Source organism: Leuciscus leuciscus (assembly GCF_965113295.1).
Source record: "Leuciscus leuciscus genome assembly, chromosome: 13".
NCBI lineage: Eukaryota > Metazoa > Chordata > Actinopteri > Cypriniformes > Leuciscidae > Leuciscus > Leuciscus leuciscus.
The window spans coordinates 40,227,750-40,255,237 of NC_138737.1; the positions used below are offsets into that span (position 1 = coordinate 40,227,750).

A 27,488-nucleotide genomic window follows, 5' to 3' on the forward strand; every position below is an offset into this window, starting at 1 on the left:
AAGTGATTTTTAAAAGGCTCCCTGACATGATTCAGGTCTTCAAATTCATATATTCATTCAACCAAAACAATTGCATATATTTTAGTGTCTGGAAAGGCAGATATCCATTACCTAGCAGCCTATGAAGGAGTGAGACAGCTCTCAGATTTCATAAAAAATATCTTAATATGGTGTTCCGAATATGAACGAAAGTATTACGGGGTTGGAACAACATGAGGGCGAGTGATTACTTACAGATTTTTCATTTTTTGGGTGAACTAACTCTTTAAAATATCCCAAACGTGATTTCGCGCCAAAACAGTCGAACGCGTTGCGTGGTGACGCAGGCGCAGCGTGGGGTTTCCCAGCCCTGAGAGCAGGGTCACTCACCGCGCCCATCTCTGCTGTCTGATGGCCGGAGCGAGAGCCTGACACACGGAACGCAGAAGAACCACTCCAGCACCGGAGAACGACGCGCGTGGGACGTACAGAAAGGCTAGATTTGGACCGAGCGTTTGTTGGTCACGTTTACCACGAGGCGTTTGCGTGAAGCTTGCGTTATTTGGGCAAGAATCGGCGCGGTTGCAGCTGTCGCGGCTGCGGGTTCGGGGAGTGCCGCTCTCCGCTGACTGACTGACGGACTGTCTGCGGGTCGGGCAGCTGTGGAGCCCTCTTCGCTGTTTACAGTCAATGATACACACACAACGAACTGTTCCGACGAAACACAGGTCAGTGTTGATCATCTGTTTAACGGTCGCCTGATTGCCTGTATTCGGCTGTTGTGGGGTTCGGTTGGGGTGGGGGCCGCTGCTGCTGCTGGACTCACACAAACACATTTAACAGTCCCTGTGGCTTTATTTGTCAATATGTGCTGCTAATATCAAATTACTAGGCCACATAAGTGGTTTAGTATGTGTTAACTTCCTCAAATCACGGTCATGTGGCAGAGATGTGCTGTTAGCTGACTAGCAGCGCTCATAATCGGGCTCCATATTCACGGTAAATACAGTCAGGTGATTCTGCCATCGGGCACTCGCGTTTCCGTTACAACGGTGTTGTAATTTGTATATGTAAACCCTGGTTTGCTGAGTATTTTAATCCTGCATTGGTGCAGATGATGATGATGATGAAATGGACAGTGAAGATGGAGGATAAAGCCAAACTACCTCCCCCACTTCACTTCATCATGGAGTCGCACTGTTTGTGCGTTTAAATATCATCGTTCTCCATGATAAATCCTCGATGAAGCCCTCAAACACCGGACTCTCGCGGATGTGTGTGTGTGTGTGTGTGTGTGTGTGTGAGAGATCGAAGTGCTTCTTTGATTGGTTTTTAACCCTGAGCCTGTGCTTTTAACGACCTTAAACGGGAGTTAATGGGATTTTCTCGATCTGTTTAACGTGTGTGTGTGTGTTGTGTACGAGTGATTTATGGTTGTGTTCGTGGCGGAAATGTCAATGAGGAAGAGCAGCATCAGTGTGTTTCATCACAGTTCGTAATCATATTGCTGTGATTGTATGTAATAATGCCGGTGTCCGTTTAAAGCGCATCTACTGTCCTGCTGAAACATGTACGCGGGCGCGCGCGTGTGTGTGTGTCAGCACTAGTGTGTTTATGTGCTCAGTGAGTGTGTGTGTGTGTGTGTTCACGGCCTACAGCTGCTGCAGCCAACAAGATGGCGACTGATGAAGACACAGCCCTGCCTCACACACACACTCACACATCACGCATGCTCTCATACACTGCTAAAAAACATTACATATACGCTCAAATAGCCTCGGTTCTTATACAGCTGACACTCTACAAAACACACTTACCACACGCTACACACACGTACTGTTATACATCTGAAACATTAATGCTCTCGTATATTTTCTGTAAATCACAGTCACAGGGTTACCGTCCTGTATTTTCAGGAATCTTGACGATATAATTGGCTGGTTTCAGTTTCGTTGAGTTTGGAGCTGAGCTCTGCAGGGTGTTCATGAATCACACTTCACACACCTGATTCTTAGTCACTATGAAATCAAAATGGACTGGTTTTTATGGAATATTGCAGTGTTTATTATATAAATGATTTATCCATGCACATCTTTTTATTTATTTATTATTTCATGTTCCTGGTAATGTTGAATCAGAATCTGCAGCAACATCTCTTCTCTACTCTGATGATGTGGGCGGGGCAACCTGTCACTCACATGAGATCAGCCAATAGCAAACCACAACCATCCAATCAAAATCCCCACAGATAAAATCAAGCCCCGCCCTACATTTGTTCTTGTTCCAGAAGCGTTTCACTCGGATATACACAACAGAGAAGAAAAGACGAGCGCAACTTCTGTTTCATGTCGACTTGAACACACAATCAATATGGTCATGGAAATTAATTAGGCCTATATTTCCAAATCCGTTGGGAAAAACAAAACAAAGGTGATCTTGCAGGGTTGGAGGATGCATTCAAACTGTCTAAAATATCTTTAATCTGATCAATGTACAAGATGCACCATGAAAGACACATGTACTGTAAGTTGTTATTTATTCCCATAATTAAGCTCAGTGTGTGTGAGCAGATACACGGAAAACAAAGCTGTATAGATGCAGTAAACTCACAGAATCTGCTGCTCAGTTCAATTTGACATCATTCACAAAATTTGACATGACAATATTTTGGCTAATTAGATGGTTTTCAGCTACCAAATTAGCTGTGTTTAATACATTTTAAACAGCAATTTTTGCAAAACAGTGTCTGAACATTTGATGGACCTGCACCATCCATCATAGTTGGAGGGATTTGAGCTGTAAGGTGGGCTGCGCTTTGTGTCTTATGTAACAAAACGTCAGCGTCAGAATGAAATAAAAGCCCTGCAAACATTTACAGGACTCATGAAAGAGAGCAAACAAAGTCTCAGAAGAAAACCTTTTCCTTTATAACTCTCACACCGTCTTAAATCCCCCCAGGGCGCTTGAGTCACGTCACCGGTCCACAGAAAGTGTAAAGTATGGCAAGTTACTGCACTGTAAAAAGTTAAAAAGATTATTAAAGAACATTTTAGAAGAGAACTCTATTTCAGTCTTAAATTTACTAGCAATTTCTGAGTGAAAATCGTTTCTACACCAAATTTTGCGGCCGCAGAAAAGAATCTTGTCTCGTAACCCAGTGCCGCGTTCTCAGGGGGTTTAGCGGGAACCTTGGTGCAAATGTTGTCTTTTATGGTTGATTTTTCTCTTTTAGGTCAGCCTCTGTCATGGTGAAACGGCAGTCTAAAGTGAATCTTGCTGAGCAACTTGCCTGGATCAGGTTTAATATCAGCGGCAATTGAATATAATCATTGACTTGTTACTGCAAGACCAGCGCAAGAGCGTTCATCTGTATCTTCAACCGGACCACATTGTGCCATGTGCTTGCATACTTAAAGTATCTTTTCTACCCTTAAAGTCAAGTCATTTGAAGCAGCTCAAGTGAATGAGACATTGTGCTTGACGTTGAGCTGTTGCCAATGTTATCCCTTTAAAACTCATCTTTGATCATCAAAATGACATATTTAAAGGTATAGCGGTGGATCTTTCCAAATTTTAGATAAGACCCGCCCTCTCCACTTTTTGAAAAGTTTGATTGATTCACCAGAATGATTGACAATTAGGAGGACCAATAGTTTAGACTACCCACCAGGAAGTAAAACATCCTCCGCCATACCTTTAAGCATTTTTCCCTTAAAAAAAAACGTCATGCCTTAAAATAGCTTGAATGTAACTCGACACCCTTGCCTCATTTAGTATACGCGGTTCTATGAATATTCAAATTCACCCCGCCTCCACTCACTCACTCAGCTCAGAGATCCACTGGTTGACGATCACACGTTGATCTGATTGGTTACAAGGTAGTTTGTGACGTCAGAAACACCAGCGATTTCAAAGCGTGTGTTTGAGACTGTCTTTGGTTCACTGCAGTTTTAAGGAGGAAATACTCAGCAATGCTGTCGACTTATGAATTTACACATGGTTTGTCTTAAAGCATATTAAAAACACCACATAGACACATAAACAACATTAAAAGCTGGATTTTCACCACAGGGGGACTTTAAAAATGTTCAAATTGGCATCATTATAATATGCAAGAAGATGCAAAACGCACGTAAAGCTCGTGGATATCTGTTGCTTTTGTTGTAATGCGTTTTTTCCCCCTGATCTCTTTTTATCCCACTTCATGTTTTCAGCCGCGGCTCTGAATAGGATTAAATTGTTCCCGTCTGTAGATGGCGGCTTTCGGGATTATGGGTTTGGTCAGTGATAGTGCTGATTTGGCTCGTGTCTGTTTTACCCAGCTGTCTCCACAGTTGACATGCCCTTTCAGCATATTTGATCTTTTTTAATCCTTAAGTAAAGTTCATGCCACTGCGTGCTGTCATTTACTCTCATGGCATATTTTTGTTTGTGTCAGTATTTGTAGAGCGTCACGTAATCTAATCTGTATGAATGACGAGGTTGTAGCGCATCAGCTCATGTTTGCCTTCTGATGGGAGTAAAATCAATCCAGTCAGCTCACATTTCAGAGTTTAGCTCCACACACACACCTGGACCACCAATCAGTGTTTCAGGGCTATAAGGGCATGTGAATACTGGACATCAGAAACACAAGCTCATGCTAAAAAGTATTTTCACTGCATTGCAAAGTTCAATTTTGACACACTTGGACCTGCAAATTCGTATTACGTGAAAACACATGACCAATAAGTTAGTAGGCCTATATTGAACATCAGTGCATCATATCTTAATTAAAAAAGCAAAAAATCCCGAAACTCTAAATCTGCTGCATTACAGTGGAATAGATCGTATATTTGTACATTTGTTTTATGTTGAATTTATGATTTTTAAAATGGCATCACAGAGCTTGACACATCTCGTTCATTACAATGTCCAAAGAAATGTTGCGTGCTAAAGTCTAGGGCGATCGCCCCTTTATACTTGAAACATGCAGAGGGGTGTGTTGAAGCAGGATTGGACCTGGAACTGAACTCAAAATTGTAGTTTGAAACTTACTTTGCAATCATTAAAAAAGTCCTTTCTGTATAGTATGAATGTGTTTAGTTTAGGGTTGTCATGGTACCAATACTAGTGAAGTTTCACGGTTCTCTGTACCAATTTTGGTACATAAGACGCACTGAGAGTGGATTCTGACTAACTTGAACACCTCTCGTTGTCCGTTGCGTTCATGCGCTCAATAGATATGTCTGTGATTGGCTATCAAGCTTAACTCTTCAAAAACACACAGGAGTGTTTGAAATAGCCGCTTTTCATATACTTTTTGTGCGCAAAACAACAAAAGACTCTCAGATTTCATCCAATATCTTGATTTGTGTTCTGAAGATGAACGAAGGTCTTGCGGGTTTGGAACGACATGAGGGAGAGTAATTACTGACAGCATTTTAATTTCTGTGTGAACGAACCCTTTAAGTGTTTGACAGTGCGGAGTGACCGTGTGATGAGCGGCTCGATCGGGTCAGTCAATGCTACTTCAGTTCTGCAAGTGCAAGTTTGATTCACTACTGATGTGCATTTAATAAGCAAAACGTTACGTTTTTACTCAAATCACTTCATAAAGTCAGTCGAGTGTTTGAAATAACTTTGATTTTGGATCTGAAGTGGCTTCTCATCACAGAATGAGGCAGAAAATATAATTTTAAAAAATATATTCTTTACTGTAATTAATGCTATATCGATTAGCATTGCATTATAAAAAGGCCTATACTTTAGTCTTGTGAAAATACCCGAGAGTACAGATAAACCATATATTGTCGCAGTCGTGTGTTTATCGTCTTCATGTTTAATAAGTCAAAGCATTTCTATCTTCTTTATGTTCAGCTACAGCGATAGCTGGATGCCTTTGTCCATATTAGGGATTTGCTGGAACATCATAAGTTATTACATCTGTGAGGCATGGACAAAAGTTGTGGAGTTTTGTTTTAGGTTAAAAATCTATAGTGTCAAGTCAAACTAAATCAAATTTCATACAGAGTTGTAAATGTGAGTTTGCTGTTTGAATTGAAGGCGGTGTAAAACAGTGTAGTGTGAAACACATCTTTCTGTTGAGTCGTCCATACAGTGCGAGCAGTGTTGTCTGATTCACTAACAAATGACTCTCTTTAAAGAGTCTAAAAGAGTTAGTGGTTTAGTCTTCCTCTGAATGAACTGGCTGACTCCGAGCCGTTGCTGAGCTAACACCCAACTCACTTAATGAACTGTAAGTTATCCTCCCAGTCTGTGCTGGGCATCATGTGTGAGTGCGATGGCACGTCGTGTGGAGTGATGCTCACGCTGGCTGACCCGAGCTGTCACACTGTTTTCCTCGCAGGTCGTTTGAATACGCGTCTGTTATCGGGCCGTCATGTGCTGCTTTGAATAAGCAAAGCGTCCTGCAGGAGTGTAATACCGTAAGCCGCTGGTTCTACACTGGTATGCTTTTGCATGTGAAAACGCACCATTTGCATTTTGAATAAAGGCTTGAACTAGCGTTGAACTGAACGGCGGCAGAAATGTGTCCGGTCCTGATGGAAAGCCGAGCAGCTGTCATGATTTCAGCAGTCTTCAACCAGGTCCTTGACCTTGAGGTCAAACTAAGCCAGCTCCAGATGAATCGCAACATAACACACTGTCTATTGAAGCAATATATATGAAGATACAAAACCATGAACTTCAGTTTGAGCACATGGACTACTCGTCCTAATGAATCAAAAACTCAAAATGACATTATGAACAGTTTTTTGATTTATATTACCAAATATTCATCTATACAAATGAGCAGAAGTAGTTTAATGGTGTTGTGGAGCACTATATTAGATCTGCATAAACTCCTCATAAACCTGCTGTTGTCTGTCATCTCTCTGCTCTTGACTGAATAACTTTTGTAACTTTAATTGTAAGCATTAATATGCATTTCATTTTAACAATTAAAACTATCCAGTGTGGTTTTACATTTGATTAGCCGACATTAATTTCTGTAGTATTTCTGACTCAAGCACTGTTTATTTAGTCTCTTTATTCTATTGTATTTATTTGTGCTATTTGTTGCCTTGGCTTTTAGCTTGCCTAGTTGGGGACATTTAATATTCAACAATATTATTGATCTGCCTTACTTAAGGTGGACGATGACGCATATTACATTATGATTGTAATAAAGCCTCAGTGTGCTGTGTGTAAGCTATTGCAACCAAATCATCATAAAATAATGAGATAACATGATCTCTCTGGAGGTTTATATGGCAGGTTTGCCCGTGGTATCGAACATCGCTATTTTTTCAATGTACCGTATCGAAGTTGGAAATTCCAGTATGGTAAAACACTTGCACTGAGTTCACAGTACATGTGTTTTCAGAGGTTATACTGTATGGAGGAAATGCTTTGAGCCGTGTAAAGATGTCGGATGTGTGTGCCGTCGAACTGCTGTGTATTTCATGTGTGACAGAGTTGAGCATCCAGAGGAACCGGTTTGGTCGGAGGCAGATGCCGGCGCTGGTTTGCCGGAAGGATCTGAGTTTGATGAGATCAAGTGTTAAATGTGTGGCATTCTGGCCTACAGTTGTCCAGTGGTAAACATGAGGAGTGAGCTTTGTTCAAAACCTGCTATGTGCTTTCTACATGAGCTACTACCTGCTAAGACGGATAGGTTTGAGCTCTGTGGATTCAGTGAATTTTAAACATACATTTATAATGGACATTTTTGTCATCTGCCATCTTGAATTAACGTTTTCCCTGAGCTTGACATGGTGCATTCTGGGATTGCATTCTCCCTGAACAATACTTGTGATGCTGTCTTAGAGCAACAGAAGCGCGATCATGTAATCATGCTGCTAACCTTTTGAAATGCTGTTTGCTCACCCATGATGCCTGAACTGCCTATAGGAAGACAGCTCACAGAATTTTGGATCGGAGCCACAGTCACATGACCTTTCTTGCTTTGTATTAACTCTTTCCCTGCCAGTGTTTTCTTAAAAGAAGTTGCCAGCCCGCACCAAACTTTCAAACAACTTTCACGGCCCCAAAAATGTTTGTTGTTTTGACAGTGTGTTTCCCACAGACTTACACACTATTTGCTTACTCCTACACTTACCCACTATTTATATATTCTAATGCCCTTTCGTAAGGGAAGGCCTCTGGTTGTGGTGGATTTATGGAGATCCTCAGACATGAAGAGAGGTGTCCCACTTTAAGCTGGTTTCTGAGGTGTGTTTTACCTAAAGATAAAACAGAAACAAACTAAAATACCACAGCGTAATGTAAAGGAAATGTGTAATTATATGTTGTGCTTTTCAAAGGGATGCAGTTACCTTGTTCATGGTTGAGGAATCACATTCAGACTTAACAGTGGAAACCGGGATAACGAGTGCAATGCTCACGAGAAGGACCAGGAAGGGGAAGAGAGTTCGGATAAAGTGCTTGAAATACTTGAATTTCACTTTTTGAAACTTAAGTTTGGGAAAACCATTGAAAACAGGCATATTTATCAAAAGGTACTTGAAAAATGCATGAATTATTGAAAGACAAAATATGTGAAATTAATCTTTTCACGCAAAATTAACACTTCAGCCCGTCTGATATAGAGCCAGTTCGCATACTTTTCATATACTTGAATAGCCATATGACTGTAATATTGCTCATATAAATATTCAAGTATATGATACAGCTTTCAATCTTCAGGTCAATCATATATTCGTGAGGAAAAAAAATCTGTTTGAATAAGGAAAGCGATATCTTTGTCATAGTATCCTTTCAATGGTTAAAATAAGCACAGTTATAGCATGTGCTACACTTTATTTGTACCTTTTTTAAATTCGTTTATTTTGATCTATTTGCCTTTTTTAGAATTTGAAAGATAATAAAGATATTGTTTGATAAGTGAGACCTCTGATTGTAATCCTAGAAAACCAAAGAAGTAGTGCTTAAAGTGTTTGAAAGTCCTAGAATTTAATTTTACAATATCTGTAGGAACCCTGCAACCCTCTCCGCACACCTTGGCTATAGAATCACCATTGGCTAGTACATTGTTTTGGTTACTCGCCAGACTGATATACTATTTTTCCTTCAAATCAGCTTATCTTTGTAATATGGCACAGCTTTTTTAAATATCTAAATCTACACTCTTAAAATCAGTCAATCAAGCATTATATTATGATATTATGATAATCAAGTATTATTTAATGATTGAACTCTAGTAATTAGAACTAAAACTTAATCATGCATGAATGCATATTTGTCATTTTAACTTAATTTTATTTCATTTATTTATTTTGAATTTAGGACTGACGGTGGAGCTTAAGATATTGTTGGTCATTCACTGTTCCTGTAAAAATAAATATGGAATTAAAAGATAATAATTATACTACTACTAATTCTACTACTAATTCGGTTGTTAAGTCGTGACGTAACCACTCTCTGATAATACTCTTTCCGGGTCCAAAGTCCAGGTCCTCTCTACCTACCTACCGCTTTCGCTAGTGTTTTGGTTATTATTGAGTGTTTTTACAATGCCGCAGTGCTGTGTCCCGTGTCCTGAGCTAACTCACTTCAACCTCGTAAATCTTCTTTTTCATTGATGCCTGGACTCTACCCTTAATTATGCCACCTGAGTGATGAGCTACACTAACCACTCTGTTGGTGTTAAAGGAATTTAAACCCTTTTTGACCGCCAAGGGTGCCTCACTAAGAAGGACGTGATCGTAAATAAATTTACAGGTTCCACCATTGTTATTTCTGGACGAGAGGAGCGCTTGGACCCGGAAAAGGCTAAACGTCACGCGTGACGTCAGACTTAACAATCGGATAATGACAATATACAACACATGAGCTGCTGAGTTCATGAGTGTTAATCACGTTGTCAGCGTTTGCTCGAACTGATTTGCTGAAATTAAAACAGGAATGAGTGCCAGCCAATGAGATTTAGCCGTTTGCGCATTAGTTCCGCCCACTCCCGGAGAACCCGGCAGATCTTCTGCTTGTACTTAAAGCTGAATATTTCCAGATGAACTCCGTTATTTTGACAGGAAAATAGAAACAAGAATATCGTTTACATGTTCGACGACACGCTGATTTTGCGTGGTTATCGTATCCATCAATCTGGCCCATTGCTCCTCCTCTGGCACTTCTCTGACATCTTGCCCTCTCCTCTTCCTCTCCTCCTCCTCTCCTCCTCCTCTCCTCTTCCTCTCCTCCTCCTCTCCTCCTCGTGCTGTATGTTGAAGACCACATGTTCTTGGGGATCATTGAGGTCCTGATGAAGACGAGACAGGAATGATCCAGCGAGTGAAGGCTGTCCACCTCTTTGATGCTCCTCAGAATCTGAATTGTAACAGGAACCTACATTTAAAAAACAAAGCGTCGCTGCTGTTCAGTATTGGTCAGACATGCAAACTATCCTCATTTCAGTGCATCACATCAATCAGATCTTAATATATCTTAATAAATAGATACATTTAGCATTTAGCTCCTTCATATGTAGAAAGTTGAAAGATTGTGGACAGGCGTACGAGGTGTGCAAACATGGGCCTGAAGGTGAACATCTGCCACACATCTGGACGTCTCCTCATCTCTGCCTCCTGATGAGGCGTTATGAAGAGAGAAGATCACTGTTAGGGTGTCAGATAGAATGATTACCACAATTGTATTAAATTACTGCTACCTTTATTTCAAGTCCCTGACACCCGTGCCGAGTGTTGCTGTACGGTTTCTGAAATATAAATCAAGTTCTTGAAGGTGGTCCCTGTGTTTTACATTATGAGTCCGTGCAGGACAAGCCACAGACACCATCTTTGGGAAGCTGCTTTGCAAACGCATTCACACGGCCTGGATCTAAATACAATTGTTTAGAGACAAACATGAGACACGACAAAAAACAGTGTCACATGGGCAAAATATTATACTTTTTTTGTGATTTTTAAAATCTTAGCACAGTAGGATCATATATAATAATAATAATATTGGTAATGGTAATAAAGGGAAATAGAAAGAAAGAAAAATAGAAAAGAAAGAAATAAAAACATAATTCCTGAATATTTATTCATGATGGCACAAATTATGCAGTTATTAAATTGACCATGCTGTGTGTCTAAACGAGGCATATCAGCCACTCTGAATGAGACCCAGTGGCTCTGTGCGTCGGGCTCGCTGGTGTCGTGTCTACAAGGCATATGGACATTTCTGAAATATAGAAATGAGTCTCCTTTTCCTGAGAAACAAGCGTTCCTGACCTGTCCTTCTTGCCCATCTCCCCTGCTGCGTCTCTCTCTCTCTCTCTCTCTCTCTCTGGTCCCGACCCGGATTCAGCCTGGAAACTAGCAAATCAAATCAACCGGATAGCCAGCTTCCCCGTCGTGGAAGTTTCTCACTCTGTTTTGCTAAGACCTCGGTGTGTGACTCTTCTGGACATGTGGAAAATCTTTCAATATTCATCAGGATTGAAGGAGATTCTGCATCAGAGTTAAAGTTAACAATACAGTCGATATCGGTTAGCGTTAGCCTTTGTACAACCTGCTAGCATCGACCACCCGGCTGTATCTAACGTCAAGCTTAGCCGTCCTTAGTTGCCCTTAATTACGTGCTTGCAGAAAGCGTGCTAGAAGAGTTAGGTGTCCGCGTTCAGAACACACTCTTATCAGAGTTAGCTTTAGCGCAGGGGTTTTGGACAGATTTGTGCAGGTGAGTGTGTTCGTGATGCGTACCGTTGGTCAGTCGTCTTCTCCGTCAGTGAGAGATGCTCAGCCAGTCTTCTGTACACAAGATCTCACGCATTTTAAAATGTATTAGTGGCGCTCAGACTGGATATTGCGGCGGGTCGCTAGACTCGCTACAAATAAATGAATGTATGGGAAACATTGTATGGGTATAAGAATATCTCGTATATCAAAAGAAAGAACAGAACATCTGCTTTTAAACAAAACACCTTTTTCATTCATTCTTTATCGACGCGTATCAGCAAGAGTTTTAACAAAAAGCTGAGAAAATCAAGTTTTTGTCCAAGACTTTGTGTGGATCAGATTGAGAACTATGATCGAAACACAGATGGAGTAGATTGAGTCGTGTCCTCTTCACGGGTTCCACGTTTGTTTCAGATGACGATTCATAACGTGTTTCATGATCACGTTAGCATACTTGTGTGTAACCTCTGGTGTCTCCGATCCCTCTGGTTTACACAGATCTTATTTGCTTGGTTTTGTAGGACCCTATGAAATCTGTTGTATTTTTTCCAAAATTCTATACATTTTTTTCCAAAATTCTGCTTTCTTGGATTCCATAAAATGTTAGTAATCAAAAAACATGTCTAATCAATTGAATTCAAAAACAATGGTTGTAGTCACATTAATTCATGAAGCTCTAACAATTTAAAAGTATGATTAAATGAATATATAACTATACCGTTAGCACAAAATATTGCATTTTTATTTAATAAGGTGCTGCACAAAAGTTACTGTATAAATTAAAACATGTATGAAAACAATCTTATGATGTGATATTCCTTAATATAGTTATTTTTTTTTACAGTACATTGAGTCGCCCATTATATTTCTGTCTTCATTTCTTCAAGTTAAACCAAACTTTTATTTTGGCGTTTTGTTGTGAAGACCTTCGAGTTTCTTGTGTGCATTTGTCAGTAGATTGTACGCTGGTGAAGTGACTCGTGAAGTTCATCCATTATGAACCGTGTAAAATAAATGTTCTAAACCCTTTCCCATAATTTATGAGTTTTATATTTATTTATTTCCCATAATTTAAAGGCGTTTATGAATTGTTAGTTGTCATAGTCTTGCATAGCTTTAAGCTTCTAGGTTTTGATAAAATAAATAAAACATTTTGAACGTTTTAAAATAATTTGTCTCACAGAAAAAATAACTTTCATTGAAAAATATAATGCACATAATGCAAATAAGTTTGTTAAAAAAAAAAAAAAGTGAAAGTATGTGCAGAATCTGAAGGATACTGGCCCGACCGGACCGTCAGCATGCAGTGATGTAAAGCAGAACCTGAGGCTACTCTAGTGCAGTTTTATCATGGCATTATGTGTGTGTTGTGTTGTGTTATTGTGGTCACCATGATGGCTTAAAATAGACGAGGCTCGTGTCAGTGGTCTGTAATGGCCCGTTAATGGACGCGCCGGCAGAACGGTTCTCCTCCTCATGTCATTATGCTCAATCACCAGAAATCTCTTTCAGTATGTCATGTGACCTACATACTTTTACATGCGCACTTCCCTCAAAACCAGAGCAAATATTAGTCACAGATGTTCACTCCTCCTGCAGTTTTGTAGGTTTACATTGTGAATGTCACTGTCCACACAACCACACTAATCACTACGTTGACAGGAAGCTGTGACGGTTAAAGTAAATACATGTGCTTGTGAATGTATTAAACCCACAGTATTGGCACCCATGTTCAGGGGACACTATCATTTACCTTTGAGTAGAAGAGGAAGTGGATGCTGTGCGATCAGGCCGTCTTGAGTTCAGTGCTGCCCTAGAAAGTGTGTGGTAACCAGTGTTGGGTAATGCGTATGAATCCGTTTTTTTAGCTGTTTGTCATGTCTTGATATTCAGGCTTTTGCGCTGAATTAATATGGTAAAAATGATTGGATGATGTTTTTTTTTATGTCTTGGAGAGCCGGGTGACCAATATCACACTATTTACTTTAAATATAGTAAATAGCACACGCATAACTTTCTGAGATGACATGTATAGTTACTAGAATTAGAAATAAATAATTAGAAAATTAAAAAACAGATTCATACTTTAGATAGCGTCTTAATTCTGTGAGCAATCAGATGCTGTGTAGGTTTGTGAACACTAGGACTCAAAGACCATATAATTAGGGGTTAATTAAATCTGCCGATTTTTTGCATTTTTTAACATAATCGGCATCGGCCAATATCCAGTATATCAAGCCGATTATTAGGCGGGCGCATCTGTGGGCAGCCTAGTGTTGTTGTTGTGGAACACGTGTTCGTCGCACACTGCGCCTAGAGTGATTCTCCAGCAGAGTGAGCAGACCTCATCCAGTGCCTAAGGAAGGAGCTAAGTTCCTTGGAGAAAACTCCTTTATATTTAATTAAAACCTATATGTTACTGCCAACTTCGAGAAAAAATATGATTAGGCGACATGACGTTCGGCTACTTTGGATATTGATAGCGTAGTTGAGGTTGCATTATCACAGCAGAAGGGTTGCTATCATGTCACAATAAGTAAGCAAGAATTTTGCAATTACAGACAGAGAATCTGATACTTTTATTTGTTCTGTTTTGTGTGTCTTATATTTGAGAGGGTTGTCACTCAATGCAGAGAAATAAGTAATAAAAGTGACCAACGCACTATAGATTAGTGAAGGACTGGCTTTGCTTTGCTAGCGTCGTCGCTAGGGTTGGGTAGCTACAGACAGACCCGGTGCTAATACGGCACTGGTGCCTTAACGACCGTTATTTACCGGACCGAATATCAATGCGGATTTCTGTGCTTCATTTCGGTGCTACTGTTATGCCTGTGCTTCTCTTGGATGCTCTGAAAACGGACGTTAGAATCGTGACGCTAGACAGCAGTTAACTTTAGCATACTGTTAGCTAGTAGCTGGATTAAACACGGTTAAAATGCTGGCCAAACAGTGTAATATGTGACTATTTCACTGTAGACTAGGGGTGGAACGGTACATGTATTCGTATTGAACCGAAACGGTACGGGCGTCACGGTTCGGTGTATAAATTTACACAGAGAATACACGGTATAAAAATTAATAAAACTCGCGTGCAAATTAATTCATGTAATGCGGAACTACTGTTAGATACGCAGGTTCTTTGGGGACACCTAATCTGTAGCTCCGCCTTAGCTCTGAAGCAGGCTGCGATGTAAAGATTGCAATGCTGGAATATGGTGTGTGTGTGTGAGAGAGAGAGGGAGAGGGAGAGAGAGAGAGAGGGGCGCGGGCGCGATCGAAAAGTCGCGTGTGTTTAAAGTCGCAAAGTGTTTACTTATATTTGTGTGTGTGTGTGTGTGTGTGTGTGTGTGTGTGTGTGAGGCGCGGATGCGATCGAACAGTGGAAACATAAAAACATACTCCGTCATTTTGTTTACACAAGACATCATTCAAACTGCAAAGTGTTTAAGTTACTGTTAATTAAAATTAAGGAAAACAAATATATTAATCTGAAATGTAGCAAATACATTTTCAGTTCATTCAGGCACAATTACCAAACATATCTCAAGGTCACAACAAGTGCAGATTGGTCAAGTGTTCAATAAATGTTTTTGTTGAGAAATCTTGTCTATCTTAAGTAATTATTTGTGTTACATTTTATCTTTCAAATAGAGGTAAAAAACAAGCACATAATCGGCCAAATTAAATCGACAGCATTAATCGGCCATCGGCCGACCCGGATTTCAAAAGATCGGCATCGGCCTGAAAAAAACCATATCGGTCGACCTCTACATATAATGTTAATTTTGCATACAGTACGCAGTGAATGTTATGAATATGATATAGCAGCAAACTGGATATAGCGCCACATAGTTTGAAATCAAGCATGTACAGTGACAGCCGAACTCTCCTGTCCACACACACATCATGCACAGAACACATGCGTTTTTATGCATTAAAATATCAATGTGACATATTCAAAGACTCAATTAAATGATATAAATGCATATTTGCCGACAATATATGAGAGAAGCATTACGGCGTCTGTCTATTATCAGACAGAACTGTTAAAGGATGATGCTTTTTAATGTTTTCCTTTAGTGTGTTTGTGTATATGATCAGGAAAGTTATAAAGCATATAGTCTCCCACAAAGGGATTTATTCAATGTAACACAGATTGCCTAAAACGCCTTCATCAGAGTCCAGATATTACTTCCTCAAACGTCCACGGCACAATGTGAAATATTAGCATAATGCCGTAATTTCAGTGAATTAAAACGATCTGCTCATGTCGTGCTGGATAACCGACGACATTATTATTAATTGTGTTTAAAAATGCTTTATAAGCTTTGGATGCTGAAGCTCGTGATTATGGAAAGTGGGTCGTTATATTTCTGAAACGCACTTAAGGTGTTTGGCCAATCACAACGCATCCGGTCTGCTGGCCAATCAGAGCTCTCTGAGCTTTTCAGAAGGAGGGACGTTGTAGAAATCAGCGCATTTCAGACGGACTGGGAGTAGAGGAACTACAATAATGTACAGTATGTGAAAAATGTGTTTTTTAAACATTAAAGCATGTAAATTTATTTCATTACACCCAATAATCAAAATAATTAACTTTTAAAAATAGCATCATATGACCCTTTAAGACAGTCAGCTAATGAAGACGGAGAATGGGAGCTCGGGTGCTGTCAAAATAAAAGTCCTATTTCAAACTCTTATTATCAGCCAAACAGGAACTTTTAGGCTGATGTCAATAATAAATAAAAAAACTGCCAGGTCAATATATCTGTTGATCACGAGTAAACATGTAATTAATCAGCATGTATTTATTATCAGGATGTATAACACAAAAGAAAGTATATTCAAGTCTTTTTATTTCATTTATATGCACCAATATAAATGAAATGGGAACAATATAATCTATATTAATGAATAAAGTCTGTGATGGAGACTTCTGTAAACACGTTTTACTGATGACAGACAAAAGTTTCAGACACTTCAAAAGAACAAAGTCGTGAACGTGAATCCGACTTCTGAAATATCTCCGTCTAGTTTTCTTCTGAGATCTAAATCAGAGATGCTATTAAAAGCTTCAAGTGTGACAGAACGGGTCAACATGGTCTATAGGCAATTTATACAATATTATGAATAATACTGCAAATATTATCACTTAATCCTAGTAAGATTTGAGAATCTAGTGTCAGGGTTTACCTTGCTCTCAGTATTAGCGATTCATATTTTGTTGGGTTGCATTGGGGCTTTTATTGCGCTGTTGCACCAGCTCTTTATTTTCCTCTGCAGTCTCTCAGAGCGAGACTGGATCGCAGCGCTGCTTGTCCTCCACAATGGCAGGTTATAAATAGATGTGCCATTGACAGCACAGGAAAACTCTCCTCTCCTGGACGCGTGTCGACTCTAATGTCTAGGTGTGTGGAGGGGAAAAATCGATTCACATATGAATCGTGTTTCTGTCTTCCACCGATTCGAATCGATTCATACATTCCAAAAATCTATTTTAAGCTAAGCTTACTTGACACTTACACACGAAAAGTGTGTGTGTAATGAGCAATACCTGTTGTAAAAGCAAATTTACATATCCTGAATCTGAGGCTAAATCACGAAATATTGAGAATGCAATGGCACGTATTATTTTTCTAACTCCAAACTGATCGGAACCAGCTGATAATCACGTGACTCGATACGTCTCTCCACTTAACACTCACTAAACCATCACATTTTAATGCTGTAGAAGACTGAGAGGTGAATGGCTGAGCAGCGGTGGCCTTGAGGACACTCATCGTGCTTACAAGTTGTGTGTAATTGTGCTTTATTAAATAACTAGTTTATTAAATAACTCCAGACTAATCGGCACTATCAGTGGCTGGTGTTCAGTTTGCACACCGCTGCTTTCCTTCTGCTCCTCTGAACTCTTCCTGTTCTTCACTAAAGCTCCAGCTGAAGAGCTGACAGATATCACAAGCTAAACAAGCGCCTTAAAACACCATAAGAAGCAGACATGGCTGCACTAAACTAGCAGGGCATGTGCACTAGCTCTTTAAAGCAACACTATGGAACTTCTCCTCTGCGGTCCCCCTACAGGTTGGAAGCGGAATTGTCCATTACCGCTGTCGTAAATAATTTAGCCTACCGCAGCCTACCGTCACACACACACTCGCTGTTTATCCAGCACCGGCTGTGGAGTGAACAATGTCCACAGACAAGGTAGAGTATGATGCATGATTTCATGAAAGTATGATGTATTGCGACATCAGAAACGAAGAAAAACTAAATAATGTCGATTGTAACACTTGAAGTAAAGCAAGTCAAATTTGTAGTTTTCTTATGTCTCATTAGAACTACAGAAACGCGACCCGATCTGGCAATCTTGCATAGTGCGGTTATAGCAGATAAAGGACCGCAAAGCGGAGGCATAAGTGCCTTTCACCCTGTTACGACTTGATGAACCACTGAAACCATTTTGGAAATATGTTACATAGTGTTGCTTTAAATTAAATTGATTGTAATCATTTATTTTATTTTATTTAGAATTCCCCCACATTTTCCAAAATGAAATTCAGGCCCTGAATATATTTAGATAAATTGATTGAAGTAAAACATGAGATTGAAAAATAATAATTCAACAAAACTTTGATTAAATCTAATTACAGTTATGACTTGTACTTTATATTAATCAATTGTGGGCACAGATTTTGGATAACATCACAACATTTATTTGGTGCATCAATTTTTGTCCAGTTTTTGACAACGCGAGATTGTTTCTTGATTCTGTTAGTGGTTGTATATGGAGTATGTGTTAATGTGTAGAAGGATTATAGAGCGGCAGCGTCTGAGGATGGAGGCCAGGTGATGACGCTCATGTTTCTCTGAAAGGGCAGAATGGAGTCAAAGATTCAGGCTTTTAAGATGTGCCCTCCAGCATCTTCATCCTCATCTCCCCCCTCCTCCTCCTCCTGCATTGTGCGTCTGCTCCACGCATGAGTGCTGGGGAATATTGCATACTCCATCCCTAGTGCATGGCTGCAGGCACACACACACACGCAGAAGCGGTCAGGCCTATTCAGTGTGTGCATTAATGCTCCGGACACTCAATGCTTCACACACTTCATCACTTCAGGCTACAGACAGACACAAAGCGCTGTGTGAGAGAGGCGACCGGTGTGTGTGTGTTAGGATTGTGTGACCAGTGGCGGCACTCAGAGAGAGTGGACATGCTTTCAGAGAGTGTTTTTTATTTATTTATATGAATCTGTGCCATCAGATGACAGCTTTACTTTTGAATTTAGCTCTGAAGTGAGCACAACTGTGTTTCGCCCGTACAGCGAGGCACACACACTGATTCTGTCCTCGCGAGGCGCACACACTGATTCTGTCACACTGATTCTGTCACACTGATTCTGTCCTCGCGAGGCACACACACTGATTCTGTCACACTGATTCTGTCACACTGATTCTGTCACACTGATTCTGTCCTCGCGAGGCGCACACACTGATTCTGTCCTCGCGAGGCGCACACACTGATTCTGTCCTCGTGAGGCGCACACACTGATTCTGTCCTCGTGAGGCGCACACACTGATTCTGTCCTCGCGAGGCGCACACACTGATTCTGTCCTCGCGAGGCGCACACACTGATTCTGTCCTCGCGAGGCGCACACACTGATTCTGTCACACTGATTCTGTCCTCGCGAGGCGCACACAGTGATTCTGTCACACTGATTCTGTCCTCGCGAGGCGCACACACTGATTCTGTCCTCGCGAGGCGCACACACTGATTCTGTCCTCGTGAGGCGCACACACTGATTCTGTCCTCGCGAGGCGCACACACTGATTCTGTCCTCGCGAGGCGCACACACTGATTCTGTCCTCGCGAGGCGCACACACTGATTCTGTCCTCGTGAGGCGCACACACTGATTCTGTCCTCGCGAGGCGCGCACACTGATTCTGTCCTCGTGAGGCGCGCACACTGATTCTGTCCTCGCGAGGCGCACACACTGATTCTGTCCTCGCGAGGCGCACACACTGATTCTGTCCTCGCGAGGCGCACACACTGATTCTGTCCTCGCGAGGCGCACACACTGATTCTGTCACACTGATTCTGTCCTCGCGAGGCGCACACACTGATTCTGTCCTCGCGACGCGCACACACTGATTCTGTCCTCGCGACGCGCACACACTGATTCTGTCCTCGCGAGGCGCACACACTGATTCTGTCCTCGCGACGCGCACACACTGATTCTGTCCTCGCGAGGCGCACACACTGATTCTGTCCTCGCGACGCGCACACACTGATTCTGTCCTCGCGAGGCGCACACACTGATTCTGTCACACTGATTCTGTCCTCGCGAGGCGCACACACTGATTCTGTCCTCGCGAGGCGCACACACTGATTCTGTCACACTGATTCTGTCCTCGCGAGGCGCACACACTGATTCTGTCCTCGCGAGGCACACACACTGATTCTGTCCTCGCGAGGCGCACACACTGATTCTGTCCTCGCGAGGCGCACACACTGATTCTGTCCTCGCGAGGCGCACACACTGATTCTGTCACACTGATTCTGTCCTCGGGAGGCGCACACACTGATTCTGTCCTCGCGAGGCGCACACACTGATTCTGTCCTCGCGAGGCGCACACACTGATTCTGTCCTCGCGAGGCGCACACACTGATTCTGTCCTCGCGAGGCGCACACACTGATTCTGTCCTCGCGAGGCACACACACTGATTCTGTCACACTGATTCTGTCCTCGCGAGGCACACACACTGATTCTGTCCTCGCGAGGCGCACACACTGATTCTGTCACACTGATTCTGTCCTCGCGAGGCGCACACACTGATTCTGTCCTCGCGAGGCGCACACACTGATTCTGTCCTCGCCATCAACACTGGATCAGAGTCACCAATTTGTGCTCGATCTAGATTTGCAGATGGCCAATAAGTATTATCACACAATTTAATTGGAATAAAAAAATAAAAAAACACATTTACAACATTACTGCAATATTATGTGTTTTACATGATATTTATTCATTCATTAAAAAAATTGAACACAAGATTGATGTATATTAGGCACGTTTAAAGGAATTAGGGCTGCTCGATTATGGAAAAAATCCTAATCACAATTATTTTGGTCAGTATTGAAATCACAATTATGTAACACGATTATTTCACATGACTTTTGGAACGTGTTGCATTTATTAAAAAGACACCTTTCAACAATTCTTTAAAAAAAATTAAATTTGAACATTGTACTTTTTGGACAATTAAAATAAATAATATAACAGATAATACTTAAATGAGTATTTTAATAATTCCCGCAGGTCTACCACTTATAATGCAAGAAATTCCCCCGCAAACATTGATTCACTTTAGCAAGTAGATTGTATGAGTCGCCTAAATTAATCCACATAAAATCAAATTTTAAAACTTTCTCCAAGACGCAATTTCGTAAACCGCGTGAGTGTTCAGCGGCGCCGCGTCTTCTCTCTCTCTGTCTCTCTAAATAGGTTGGACAAGGCAAGCGTCGAAACTACACTCTCGCGTTTAGGAGTCGGGATGGAGCATTCACTTGCACAATCGGGCCAGCATTGCATCGTAACTAAAGTTGATCATTTTCACTTCTCAGTTTAAACATTCAAGCTGAGAGAGTTTATGGCTTCGGGAGCTTATTTTACTGTCTATGTTCGGGACGGGCGGATGTGCGCGTGTCATTCAGAACACAAGACAAAATCAGAGCGTTCTTTCAAAGCAGAACATGGCAAAGTAATCGTTTTTACTCGATTGTACTATTTTGGTGATCGTTGGGAGCCGAAATCGAAATTCAATTAATTGCACCGCCCTAAAAGGAATAGTTCACTTCAAAATGAAAATGCTGTCATCATTTACTCACCCTCAAGTCGTTTCAAACCGGTATGAATATTTCTTCTGCTGAACACAAAGGAAGATATTTTGAAGAATGTCGATAACCAGACATTTTTGACCCCATTGCCTTCCATGGAGAAAAAAAACCAAACACTAAAAACAGTCTTCAAAATATCATCGTTTTCAGAAGAACGAGGAAATTCATACAAGTTTAAAACAACTTGAGGGTGAGTAAATGATGACAGCATTTTCATTTTGAAGTGAACTATTCCTTTAACCATGTAAATATTTGGTACAATGCGCTTGTTCATTTTGTATTGCAAACCACTTTTTGTAAACCGCAGGCACGGTTAGAGACCGGTGGACTGATGCGAGGAAAATAAACTGCGACATAACAAAATGTGGAAAAATTAAGGGGCTTGAATTCTTTCTGAATGGTCTTTAGGACGACAACTACCGCCAAAACCACTGTTACCAGTCACAGATCCAGTGCTTTGCTCAGGGAAGCCTGACACAACAGTCTGCTGGTGCTAATATTATAATTTCACAGCTTAAAGTGACGATTATTCCTCATATGTGTCATAACGTGAACTTCTAGAGAAAGAAATGACTTTACACTGAAAAAACCCCACATTTGAAGAGCAATATGTTTAGTTCCTTGCATCACACATCACTTCAGGAAGGTCAGACTGTCGGCCAGTGTTGTGTTTCAGTGCTGATAAGTGTGACTGGCTGAAGCCTGTTTAACACATCGAGTGTTTGTTTTGGACCCTGGGTTCAACTCTGAGTTCATGTCTTATTGTGGAATGGCCTTGTCTCTTTCAGCCATCTCGACTAGGCAGCTTTACTGCAGTTATACTCAGAAGTGAACATATGACATTAATCAGTCGTTTCTTTGAGTATCTGAATGTGTGTGATCTGTAGTTGAGTGTGTGTGTGTCTTTGTTCTAGTTTTGCGGCTCACCCCACCCTCCATTTCCTGTTTGTAACACATGCTCTCAGCTGACTCGCGAGGTCATGTGACAATACTGGTGTGCCATATAACAATTGATGCATATGCCTCCAGATATCACACGCTTTATCACAGCTGTGTGACATAAAGCCCAAAAAACTAAAGATATTTTTAGATGTAGCTAAAAATATCTTTAGTTTGTTGGGCTTTAGACAGTGTTCAGTTATAGGGCTGCATCTGGCTATTTTGATAATTGATTCATTTTATTTCTTTGGTTAAATCATTTTATTTCTTTCCCCATTTTTCTGTAAAAAAAGAAAAAAAGAAAAAGTAGTTCAACATCCTGCCCAATGTTGTCTGCCAAACAATGTGTACAGTCAAAGCTTTGAAAACAAGTATTGTGAGTGTATCTATGTAGGCTATGTCATTATGTACAACTGGTTAAAACATAAACGCTACAACGTACAACTACAACGTTTTAGCATTTACTAATTCATTATTAAAATCAAACGTTGTCACTGTTAACATTAATGCACCATGAACTAACATAAGTTAACTGTATTGACTCTGACATCATACATTTCGGGAATTGCAACTGTGTTTGTATTATTCTTCGGAAGCCGTCTTTACTCGCGATGTTTGTAACGCAAACCATGTCTTAGTCTTTGCATATATGATAGCCTATATGATTGAGTCTGTAATTTCTTTGTGCCGTTTTGACCCTCTCTCGACGATGGACACTTGTTTAGGCTGGCTTTGAGCTGTGCTTTTGCTAGTTTCGATGGACTTTGTCAACATGCGTTGATCATACCGTTTATTTTAATGCTGCTGTTTGAAGTGTTGGAACAGGTTTGTAGTATTGCCCCGTTGCAATTAATCATGTCACAGGTCTTAGAATGACCTTTCTCTGTGACACATCCTCTCTCCTGAATCCAAAATACTCCCAAACGACTGATGTTGAATTTCCTCTTTAGCACCAAATCATCTTTATTCTGACCTGCATCCATATTTTCGGCCTATTCTGTTCTCCCGCTCAGCTTCATCATAATTTGCACGGTGCGCTGAGTGAGCTCTGATTGGTTAATATCTTAAACATGCGCACAAGAACGTTGCAGTATTCTGAATTGAAATAAAATCGCAGCCTCGTGCAGTTTAGAAGTCGCATGTGCTCAAATCGCAATTGTTTTGCAATTAATTGCACAGCCCTAGTAGACAACATCACTGATGAGAATGGGTTCAACTGTCCTTTGTCGCATCGTGTCGCTCGCGTCCGGTGTCTTGTTCAGGCAGCAGCAGTGAAGCGGTGTCTTTAAGGTAAGTTGCTAACTAGTTACCAGTGCGGTGGAGGCGTGAGTCTGTTGAATGGTGATTTAACGCTACGTTATCAGCTGGTGAGACGCAATGCTATAAAGTAAACAAACAATGTCCCAGTCTTTTACTCACAATGAGCTTATCATACTCGTTTGCTACATTAGCTAGCCATGTTTCATACCTTGTCAGTGGAGTGGAAGCTGATGTGTGCGCATCCTACACCGTGTCTGAAGAGAGACCTCATTACTGAAGTGAAAGGGTTGGCTGGTGTCTCTACAGTGACATGGGTCTCTGTTAGCAAACAATAGAGCGCTGGACAAACTACGTAGTTACACAATTTACAAGCATTTTATCCGCGTTATATGTGCTGTATATTCGTCATATACTCCGATACCGATATTCTGTGATAAAATCGGCAGACTGATAAATCGGTCGGTTAATGCACAGATCTAATATACTGTTACACAACATCCGTCAGCTTTCTCAAGTAATTGAGTTCCAAAACAGAAGAGAGCGAGAATGCAAAGCTGACGTTTATTGCCTGTGCCTCTGGAAACAAAACGATCCGGCTCGGAATCGGAAAGACATGAGACTGACTGGTGGTCACCAGGCCAATGCGGAAAATAGGCAGATTCCAGTCCCTGTCGATCGGTTTTATCTCTTGATTCAATTATAAAGTTATGTGAAATAATTCTCAAACGCATAAAAAAACAAAACAAAAAAACAAACAATTATAATAATAATAATAATAAAAAAAAAATGAAATGATCTGGAAATAACAATGCAGTCATGTGCAAATTCATATTAGTATCACATCATTCTTCAAACCAGTAACTGCTGGTCATTTGTCTTCTGTAATGTAGTCAAAGTTAAATCACTCATGAGTCAAATACATTGACTGATGCAAAACTGATAAAAGTGTCCAGGATGCTAACATCAATCTTTACTGTATCAAGAACGGTTTCTCCTCCTAGTTGGATGCAGTGGTGTGGGAATCCGTGACGCTTGTGCATATTTGTCGGTTGTCATAGTCAGTCAATGTGAATACAGAGCCAGATCTTAGAAGTGAACTCACTGCGAGTGTTCTGACGCTGTGCACTTGTGTATGTTTATAGCCCTCGCCACTATTCCACTGTTGCACCTGTACACCTCACTTTATAGCTAATAAATGATTCCTTCTGTTGCACTATATATATATATATACATATAAAAGTGAATTGAATTGAATATATTCCTCTGGGTTTGTGGTCTCTTTGTACAACACAATACTTTTTTCCCCCCATATCAATTTGCATGTTATACCCCTGCACCCCCAGTCCATGTCAGGGTCATGTATTCACTGAGGCTCGTCCGTGATCTACAACACCTGTCCTGAGTCCTCGGGAAAAGCAATGCTTTGTGAATGAATCGCATCTCTCTGCCAGTGGACGTTGCGCACCCAGACTGCACTGCAAGCGGCGCACACATGAGAAACGCTTGGAGAGTAGGCAGCTCTGCTGGTAATTGGAGCACATATCTATTTTTGTGGCGTTGCGTCACGGCGCTACGGTCTCCGCTCGCTCCTGCCGCGCACACAGCTCTCTCCACTACAGCAGTCATCTGATGATCAATGGAAGACACTAACTTTACCAGTACAGGGGGGAGTTTGCTCCCTTAAATTGATTTCCAGGACCATCTTTTTTTTTTCCTAACCTTATTAAATGTATGTCTCAGATTTAAAAACTAAAATGATAAAATCAATTAGAAAAAGACAAATCTTTGTTACCATTCAAATGAACTGAAATCAGCAAAATTCATCTTTGCACTGCAGAGGCTTTGTGTGTTTTTATGCATTTACACCAGACAGTTTAAGGCAGCTCAGAGGTGGCATTTACACTGCATAAAAATGTTATGAAATTAAGGTTTACAATTTTGATTATGAAATATGAAACTAAAACAGTATGTGGCAGCAAAGTCCAGTCATTGATTCAATCGTTTCGTTCCAGATGACTCTTTCTGAATGATTCATTGAATCACCGACTCACCCAATTAGTTCATAAACGCAGATTTATTCAGTGCCTGTGAGTGGCTCAGATGTGCAGCACTGCTTTGTTTGGGACTATTATTGCTGATTTAGAGCACAAACAGACAATGTAGTCTTTAAAAACTAAGTCACTTAATATTAACTACTTGTTTATTGAACTGTTGAATATAATCTGTATCACATTTGCAGTAGGGGTGTAACGATATTCGAACCGAACCGAAAAACCGCGATACACCACCCACGATACGAATCGCGATACTCTCATGGCGTACCGAACACGCCCGCCCCGCCCCCTGCTGCCCCGCCCCCTGCTGTCCCGGCTCATTGGACCTCATGTCTTATGTGTACACAACGAATACAGCGTTGCCTAACCACCATTAACCACATTTAATCGCAATAAGCTCAGTGTTTTGTTACATTCGATAATAAGCAAGGTGTAATCTTTCAAATTCTGTCTATTTGATGACGAAATTCAAACATTAAATGTCGTTTTGGCGCTCTTTGATGTGGCGTGACAGATCACCGTAGGCTACTAGGCTCCTCATTTCAAGCGGCAGCGCGGAGCGCGAGTAAACGCGATTCTCTTCCTCAGTTACAGAATAAACATGAATGGACACCTGAAGGTATGTTGAAAGATACAGTATACTTACTGAAAGGCATCATAACTCGTGTAATCGCTCAGTCAGTGTTTCAACAGCGGAAATATGTCAATAAAACGCTTCTTTTTTCACATAGCTTTATTTACCTCAGGCAAGTCATTCAGTGTCCACAGCTTGTTGGTTTGCTAAGGAAATGAACTCTTTCACTAAATAAATGCACTATATTAGCCTATATATTATATTTTACTTAACCTGTTAATGACATCTTGATTATTTTATGTATGTTTAAAATATCTGTCATGAAAATGACAGCAACTGTGTAAATTATTATATTTCAATAATAAATTAGAGTAAAAACATATGTTAATGTAAAAACTGCCTTATGTGCAGTTTACATGTTTTCATACAATTTGTTACTTGAGTGTTGATTATTATTATATCTAAAAATAAATAGCAACTGAATTTAGGCTAAAAGTCTTGGCTCTGTTGTTAAGCTTTAATGTTATAGTAATGTGCAAGTAAGGGCTCCTATATAGTTTACAGCATTAGCAGATAATTAGTTTTATCCTTGCGAAACGTTTACTTGTAATTGAATTAATTTAAAGACAAGGACACAATTTGTTAATTAAATTATCTGTTTAAAAACAAAAACAATTTTAGCTTTCTAAACCCCCCACTCCACCTAAATGAACCGAACCGAACCGAACCGAACCGAGACGTCAAAACCGTGGGACGTACCGAACCGTCAGTTTTGTGTATCGTTACACCCCTAATTTGCAGTCATGCTGATATTTGGCACGGCAGTCTTGCCTGTGTGATATTGCTTAACTATGTTATAAATATTGAAAGCAAGAACTCGTTCAGTGGCATTGCCCTTATACCTAGAATTTCGCTTGCATTTTTATTAATTGAATGCCCGCATGTAAAGTTCCTGCCCTGCGTCTGATCATTCAGATGTAATATTTTCAGTTGACAGGCTCATGTGAACCAGTTTCACCTCATAAACATAAATAAACAAAAAGACAATGTTCAATGTCTGAAATGTAATCAGTCGCTCACAACTTGCGTTTGATCTTTTG

At 40.6% G+C, this 27,488-nt stretch overlaps 1 protein-coding gene across 1 annotated transcript in view; it reads left to right on the forward strand.

The window, feature by feature from the left end:
* The first annotated feature begins 358 nt into the window (after nt 1-358).
* Nucleotides 359-27,488, forward strand: part of gnb1a (guanine nucleotide binding protein (G protein), beta polypeptide 1a) — a 52,339-nt gene continuing 25,209 nt past the window's right edge. Inside the window, exon 1 of the mRNA XM_082188800.1 lies at nt 359-707. The gene's annotated coding sequence lies outside the window, so the exon portion shown is untranslated. The remainder of the gene's footprint in view (nt 708-27,488) is intronic.